This window comes from Oncorhynchus tshawytscha, linkage group LG18 (assembly GCF_018296145.1).
Source record: "Oncorhynchus tshawytscha isolate Ot180627B linkage group LG18, Otsh_v2.0, whole genome shotgun sequence".
Classification (NCBI taxonomy): domain Eukaryota; kingdom Metazoa; phylum Chordata; class Actinopteri; order Salmoniformes; family Salmonidae; genus Oncorhynchus; species Oncorhynchus tshawytscha.
This window is the reverse complement of record NC_056446.1, coordinates 43976620-43985400: the sequence shown is the minus strand read 5'-3', so window position 1 is coordinate 43985400 and position 8781 is coordinate 43976620. Positions and strand designations below refer to the sequence as shown.

The 8781-nt window shown below is 44.3% G+C and overlaps 1 pseudogene; it reads left to right on the top strand.

The window, feature by feature from the left end:
- Nucleotides 1-265: 265 nt before the first annotated feature.
- LOC121839953 lies at nucleotides 266-1937 on the top strand (annotated as a pseudogene).
- The last annotated feature ends 6844 nt before the right edge of the window (nucleotides 1938-8781 follow it).

Below are 8781 nucleotides of genomic sequence, written 5' to 3'. Positions count from 1 at the left end.
TGTCATACTTTGTGGCCATCAACTTGTTGTGGGGTCGTAGATTCTTAGTGTCCTTTATGAGAGTAGCTGCTGCATGAGAAACAGCTAATGGGCATCCTAATAAACTCTAATGGGCATCCTAATAAACTCTAATGGGCATCCTAATAAACTCTAATGGGCATCCTAATAAACTCTATTGGGCATCCTAATAAACTCTAATATATGTTGTTATCCAGGAGGAACACTACTCAGCCAGGTGGTCCAGATAGTTTAGACTGAGTCCACTATGGACTTCCTGGACAGAGACATTTGCCGGAGCCGAACCACTGCTGTTGTTCTGTGTTGTTTAGGTAGTTCCAGGGTTCTAATACTGTTGTTCTGTAGGGTTCTAATGTTGTTCTGTAGGGTTCTAATGCTGCTGTTCTCTAGGGTTCTAATGCTGCTGTTCTCTAGGGTTCTAATGCTGTTGTGTGTGTTTTCTACAGTTCGTTCCAGGGTTCTCTGGAGGCAATGGTAAATCTCCGTCCCCCTCCTCCACCCCAGCCTCCCAGAGAAGGACAGCCAGCACTTTGAGAACTTCCTGTTTAACACATATAATACATTAATACCCTCTTCCCTCCTCCGCTACCTCCCAGGCCTGAGGCCTTTCATCCCTGAGAAGGACAGCCAGCACTTTGAGAACTTCCTGGAGACCATCGGAGTTAAGGACGGCCGCGGCATCATCGCCGACAGCTTTGGCCGCTCCCGCCGCTCCACCGGCTCCGCCTCAACCACCAATGGGAACGAGGCGGCAGGAGGGGGCAGGTCTGACGAAGGGCTAGCCCCCTCCGAAGGAGATGAGTGGGACTGCATGATCTCTGATTTCTGCAACGATAGAGGCGCTAGAGGTCAGTATGGACCAAGATGGGGTTACACCCCTAACCCCTAGACCCTAACCCCTACCGACTAGCCGACTACCCCCATGGCTGGGCTGCAGCATGGACCAGGAGGGGGTTACGCCCTAGACCCTAACCCCTAGACCCTAACCCCTAACCCCTACCGACTAGCCCACTACCCCCATGGCTGGGGGCAGCATGGACCAGGAGGGTCCAGTAACATTCCTAATACCCCACCTGATGGTAACCTGCTGATTCACTGCGAGTCATGGTGTAGTTTTGCTCGCCATTCATACGGGTATTTAGGAGCTTCTAACTAAGACTGTGGTTGACTGACGTTATTCAAGCGTTATCGGCAGTATCTGCTATCAGTGACCAGGATGACACCGAGTCACACTCCGGTGGGCAGCCATCTTCATTACCCATACTGCTCTGTCTGGAGTCTCTCTTCACAAATCAGCCTGCGTCCCAAATTGTACCCTATTTCCTATATAGAGCGCTACTTTTGAAGAGGCTGCCTTTTGACCTGAGCCCTATTTTATGGGGAATAGGCTGCCATTTGAGAAAGAATCACCAAAGGAGTGACTGTCTGGTCTTGGGATATTCAATATTATATTGTCTGAGGATTTATGTAGAGGCCTGTATTCCTGACTAACATGCCTGAGGATTTATGTAGAGGCCTGTTTTACACTCAGCCTATCCTTTTCTACCAAGGTAATTTCATGTTTTACACTCAGCCAATCACTTCCTATCAAGGTTTACCCTTCTCTCAAATCGGCGAGAGAAGTTGGTAAAATGTGTGCTTCTGTTTACTCTCTTACTGTGTCTCACCCCTGTCACCAGTCATTGTGCCTTCAGATACAGGGTACCTCCCAAATGGTACCCTATTCCCTATGTAGTGCACTACTTTTGACCAGAACCATATGGGCCCTGGTCTAAAGTAGTGCACTATATAGGGAATAGAGTGCCATTTGGGGCTTGGACATTCAGTAGATACGTCATTCTGAACTGTAATTGTACAGCTGTTGTTGTTGTTGTTGTGAGACTATCACAGTGCAGGTGCATTTATACGGAGACTTGATTACACACAGGTGGATTGTATTTATCATCATTAGTCATTTAGGTCAACATTGGATCATTCAGAGATCCTCACTGAACTTCTGGAGAGAGTTTGCTGCACTGAAAGTAAAGGGGCTGAATAATTTTGCACGCCCAATTTTTCAGTTTTTGATTTGTTAAAAAAGTTTGAAATATCCAATAAATGTCGTTCCACGTCATGATTGTGTCCCACTTGTTGTTGATTCTTCACAAAAAAATACAGTTTATATCTTTATGTTTGAAGCCTGAAATGTGGCAAAAGGTCGCAAAGTTCAAGGGGGCCGAATACTTTCGCAAGGCACTGTATATATATATTTTAAATCTCCCTCTTTGGGCTGGATTTGTCATTCTGTATGTCAGGCGTGTGCGTACTGGTGGTGAAGTCAGGTGCAGGAGAGCAGAGAGTTGTGAACACTTCATTATGGCAGGAGAGATACACAGATGGACGCAGCTGCGTCAAAACCCTGCTCCAGACAACAAGGCAAAGTGTATAACGCGCACAAATGTTACACAACATAATGTACAGCAATACAAATAAGCTTTGTGAAAACACTCGGAAAAGAACAAACGCTTAGCCTAGTGCGTACAAACACGGAACACACAAAATAATTACACACAAAGACATGAGGGGGAACAGAGGACTAAATACATGTAGTGGGATTGGGGGAATGAAACCCAGGTGTGAATGTGTAACAGTATAACTTTAGACCGTCCCCTCGCCCCTATCCCCGGGCGCGAACCAGGGACCCTCTGCACACATCAACAACAGTCAAAAGCCCCGGCCATTTCACATCCGTTACAAATGGAACAAGACAAAACCAATGGATAGTTGAAGAATGGAGAGGCGATGGCTAGATTACTGTTAAGGGAATTTTTATCAATGATGACTAATTATGTATACATTTCAATCAGGACTGACTAATCAGAATACTATTATGTTACTGTATATGTACTAATCCGAATACTATTATGTTACTGTATATGTACTAATCAGAATACTATTATGTTGCTGTATATGTATGAGTTTTCTTTCTTGACCCCAGTACTGAATATAATGTGTGTGAATGTGAGTTAGAACAATGACTGTCTGTTCCTTGGTAGAAATGAATGAACAATATCTTCAGACTGGCTAGAATGCTTATCTACACAAGAAGACCTTGGCTCATAAATTATATTAAATTGGTGGGGAGATGGTTGTGGGAAGGCTTGAGATACATCCTTTGTACTGGAACGGAGATGGCACGGGTTGGTGTTGGAACTAATGACGTCATTTTCAGTTTATAACCTGTGGTAAACTGTATCGTGCTCAGTACTCTCGTGAATAAACTCTGCTGTTTGACTTTAAGACTGGGCTCTGTCCATTATTATAGAATAAGGGTCTTACAAATCCTTATGAATTGACAGAGTGTTTAATTTCAAATTGGGTATTAAAACAGAGCAATTTAATTCCTTTAATTATTACGCGCGTAATCTATGAGCAGAAATCACTGCTTTACCATGTTAGAATGATTCGACAACACTATAGTGTTCCCTGTACGTCCTAGATAGCTTACAGATGAAATGTGCTGGCGATCAAAGATAGTTACTCTATCATTACAATACTGAACAAAAAATATAGAACACAACATGCAACAATTAACGATTTTACTGAATTACAGTTCCTTATAAGGAAATCAGTCAATTGAAAAAGCTCCACTGCTCGATCCATCCATCCATCCTCGATTATATCTTGGAAGAAAGCGAAAAACCTGCACTCACTAATATCCTGTGATATTCTGTACATTTTAATTTCTTCTGTTTTTTTTTTCAAAAACAAAATGGATCCTTTGGAGAACACTACACTTCCATATTTATAGATGACTTCCCATTGTAGTACTACTATCCTTTAACAATCATTATTTACACATACATTTTATAGTGCTTTGTCACAAGCGCTTCAAAATAATAATAAGCAAAAACAGATGCACACCTCTTGATCACAGGAAGCAACCTAACAGGAAGTTGGGCTTTCTGCCCTTACGAACAGAGAGCCTCTTGATCACAGGAAGCAACCTAACAGGAAGTTGGGCTTTCTGCCCTTATGAACAGAGAGCCTCTTGATCACAGGAAGCAACCTAACAGGAAGTTGGGCTTTCTGCCCTTACGAACAGAGAGCCTCTTGATCACAGGAAGCAACCTAACAGGAAGTTGGGCTTTCTGCCCTTACGAACAGAGAGCCTCTTGATCACAGGAAGCAACCTAACAGGAAGTTGGGCTTTCTGCCCTTACGAACAGAGAGCCTCTTGATCACAGGAAGCAACCTAACAGGAAGTTGGGCTTTCTGCCCTTACGAACAGAGAGCCTCTTGATCACAGGAAGCAACCTAACAGGAAGTTGGGCTTTCTGCCCTTACGAACAGAGAGCCTCTTGATCACAGGAAGCAACCTAACAGGAAGTTGGGCTTTCTGCCCTTACGAACAGAGAGCCTCTTGATCACAGGAAGCAACCTAACAGGAAGTTGGGCTTTCTGACCTTACGAACAGAGAGCCTCTTGATCACAGGAAGCAACCTAACAGGAAGTTGGGCTTTCTGCCCTTACGAACAGAGAGCCTCTTGATCACAGGAAGCAACCTAACAGGAAGTTGGGCTTTCTGCCCTTACGAACAGAGAGCCTCTTGATCACAGGAAGCAACCTAACAGGAAGTTGGGCTTTCTGCCCTTATGAACAGAGAGCCTCTTGATCACAGGAAGCAACCTAACAGGAAGTTGGGCTTTCTGCCCTTACGAACAGAGAGCCTCTTGATCACAGGAAGTTGGGCTTTCTGCCCTTACGAACAGAGAGCCTCTTGATCACAGGAAGCAACCTAACAGGAAGTTGGGCTTTCTGCCCTTACGAACAGAGAGCCTCTTGATCACAGGAAGCAACCTAACAGGAAGTTGGGCTTTCTGCCCTTACGAACAGAGAGCCTCTTGATCACAGGAAGTTGGGCTTTCTGCCCTTACGAACAGAGAGCCTCTTGATCACAGGAAGCAACCTAACAGGAAGTTGGGCTTTCTGCCCTTACGAACAGAGAGCCTCTTGATCACAGGAAGCAACCTAACAGGAAGTTGGGCTTTCTGCCCTTACGAACAGAGAGCCTCTTGATCACAGGAAGCAACCTAACAGGAAGTTGGGCTTTCTGCCCTTACGAACAGAGAGCCTCTTGATCACAGGAAGCAACCTAACAGGAAGTTGGGCTTTCTGCCCTTACGAACAGAGAGCCCTAGAGGCTTAATGAAGAACTCCTGTTAAACAGTGTACAAAAAAAGTGTCAGAACTAAGTGTTTTATCACTGTGAGCTAATTGTGCATACGTTATTTTGCATATGATACAGTTTAGTTTGAGTATCAGAATGTGCCCCATGGACTTCTTGGTAAAGATGCTTCAGTGAAAAAGGGTTGGATCAAGTCCAACTATGTGGACGAAGAAGGAACTACAGCCTTTAACAAGTCATTAATTAATTAATCAAAAGTACTTTGTTTACGTTATTGTAGACTGTCCTTAGGGCCGTGTCAAATCACAAGGTTGGGTGAATTGTGACTAAGGATCCATCCCAAATGGCACCCTATTCCCTACACAGTGCACTACCCCTATAGGCTCTGGTCTAAAGTAGTGCACTACCCCTATAGGCCCTGGTCTAAAGTAGTGCACTACCCCTATAGGCCCTGGTCTAAAGTAGTGTAGTAGTAGGATGCCATTTAGGAAGCAGGCATTGTTTTATCAGAACCAATAAGGGTGAAGAGAGAGGACCTTTGACCCCTTGCAGAATGGACGAGGCTACACAGAGGCAGAGTATCAACTGATCTGATTGGCGGACAGTCACAAGTTAATGTGTCCTGATTGGTTGTGACAGGTTAATCCCATCACAGCGGAAACAGAACCGGTCCTTATTTAATGGAGCACAGTCAGAGAGCACGTCCTGAAATGCTCTGGTTATCAAATAAAGCCTCGCCATTTGATGCATTCTGGGAGCTTGAATTGACCACACACTCACACACGTGTTCCAGTTAGTCATCAGAGGGGGTGCAGTGGGTTGCCATGTCCATCCCAAATCCTGGACAAAAATAGAACAAAACCAGTCCTTATTTAATGGTGCATTTAATAGTTCCATTTGGGACTTAACCTCAGGTTATATTCCAAGAGATAAACTGGACCTAATATGCAGTCAGTTGTACATTTTGATTTCAGACAACTGAACAATATTGTATATTTGCCAACGATTTCAATTAACTGACCAAATGTTTGTCTAACGAGTACCTGCTGTATGCTTCCTTTATTCTATTGATGCATAGACTGTCATTGATCAAGAGTATAATGTTGACACTATATTCTCTGGTGTCTGGTGTCTGATGGGACAGCTTCAACTGACACCTGATCCAGAGGGTTTATATCTTCTTACAACTGGCTGGCTGGCTGGCTGGCTGGCTGGCTGGGTGGCTGGCTGGGAGTGAAAACAGCACTTCATCCTATAGTGTCAAAACAGCACTTCATCCTATAGTGTCAAAACAGCACTTGATCCTATAGGGTGAAAACAGCACTTCATCCTGTAGGGTCAAAACAGCACTTCATCCTATAGGGTCAAAACTGCACTTCATCCTATAGGGTGAAAACAGCACTTCATCCTATAGGGTGAAAACAGCACTTCATCCTGTAGGGTCAAAACTGCACTTCATCCTATAGGGTCAAAACAGCACTTCATCCTATAGGGTGAAAACAGCACTTCATCCTGTAGGGTCAAAACTGCACTTCATCCTATAGGGTCAAAACAGCACTTCATCCTGTAGAGTGAAAACAGCACTTCATCCTATAGGGTCAAAACTGCACTTCATCCTATAGGGTCAAAACAGCACTTCATCCTATAGGGTCAAAACAGCACTTAATCCAACAGGGTGAAAACAGCACTTCATCATATAGTGTCAAAACAGCACTTCATCCTATAGGGTGAAAACAGCACTTCATCCTATAGGGTCAAAACAGAACTTCATCCTATAGGGTCAAAACAGCACTTCATCCTATAGGGTGAAAACAGCACTTCATCCTATAGGGTCAAAACAGCACTTCATCCTATAGGGTCAAAACAGCACTTCATCCTATAGGGTCAAAACAGCACTTCATCCTATAGGGTCAAAACAGCACTTAATCCTATAGGGTCAAAACAGCACCTCATCCTATAGGGTTAAAACAGCACTTTGACTCTGAATCCTCCTGACCATTAAACAGTGACTTCTTCGACTGAACTACGACTGAATTTAACTCCAAAATAACAAAATCACCATTTGATCCCCATTATGTGTCAGAGTTCCTGGCCAGGCTTCTCTCTCCATACCAGTCAGTCAGTGTCCCTGATCTGGCTTCTCTCTCCATACCAGTCAGTCAGTGTCCCAGGCTTCTCTCCATACCAGATCTGTCCCTGCTGGCTTCTCTCTCCATACCAGTCAGTCAGTGTCCCTGATCTGGCTTCTCTCTCCATACCAGTCAGTCAGTGTCCCTGATCTGGCTTCTCTCTCCATACCAGTCAGTCAGTGTCCCTGATCTGGCCTCTCTCTCCATACCAGTCAGTCAGTGTCCCTGATCTGGCTTCTCTCTCCATACCAGTCAGTCAGTGTCCCTGATCAGGCCTCTCTCTCCATACCAGTCAGTCAGTGTCCCTGATCAGGCCTCTCTCTCCATATCAGTCAGTCAGTGTCCCTGATCAGGCCTCTATCTCTCCATACCAGTCAGTCAGTGTCCTGATCAGGCCTCTATCTCTCCATACCAGTCAGTCAGTGTCCCTGATCAGGCCTCTCTCTCCATACCAGTCAGTCAGTGTCCCCGATCAGGCCTCTCTCTCCATACCAGTCAGTCAGTGTCCCTGATCAGGCCTCTCTCTCCATACCAGTCAGTCAGTGTCCCTGATCAGGCCTCTCTCTCCACACCAGTCAGTCAGCGCCTAAGGCGGCAGATTGATGAGGGCTACATTTTCTGAGCTAAACTGATGCACCTCCAACAACAACACATATAAAACCTTCCAAAATTCTGCACAAAAACAATGACAATTCCTCTCAACCAGTGGCATATGGGCATTTTATGACACTTTTTACATCATGCAGGTTTCTCCGATCAAATAGCCTAACCTAAATGCCACTCAATCAAATAACAAACAACATATCCTAAAAACAGGACAGGCCAAAGTGAAATGGACAATAACAACTGTTAACCTGGATATCTATCTATCTATCTATCTATCTATCTATCTATCTAGTTAGCATTTAGGAAAGGTACATCAACCCACCCGATTCATATTACCTTGGCTTCACGTCTCCATGCTCAGCCATGACTTCTCCCTTTCACCGTAGGGTCTCTCTGGCTAGCTATGGTGCCATGGCAACCCCCCGTACTTCCGCATACTGTAGTTACGTCGTTACGCCGGAGAGTGGCGCTGTGACCACTTGTTTGCTTGAGTTCAAGATATCCAGATTTATTCAAGAATCTATCATAATTAATAAAGGGGACCTAACCTAATGGTTGTTTCTAGGTTTGTATGGATCTATTCTGAATAAAGAGTTGATCTATATTAGGAATATGTTTTTCATGATTGTCATTAGCCCTATGGGGTGTGTGATTCATTCAATTGGTGCATCGGTCTGTCGTGCTGTTCTGTGCATTTGTCCAGATTTGTTATTTGTCCAGATTTGTCTTTTTTTCCCCAAAATGTCATTAAAAAGCTCATGGCTGCAGTAACCTTTCATTGTATACAAACAAAACTACATTTCACATAATGCATAGTGTCAAGCAGGCTCAGCGTGGTTCAGTTCAGTCCAAAAGATCAGC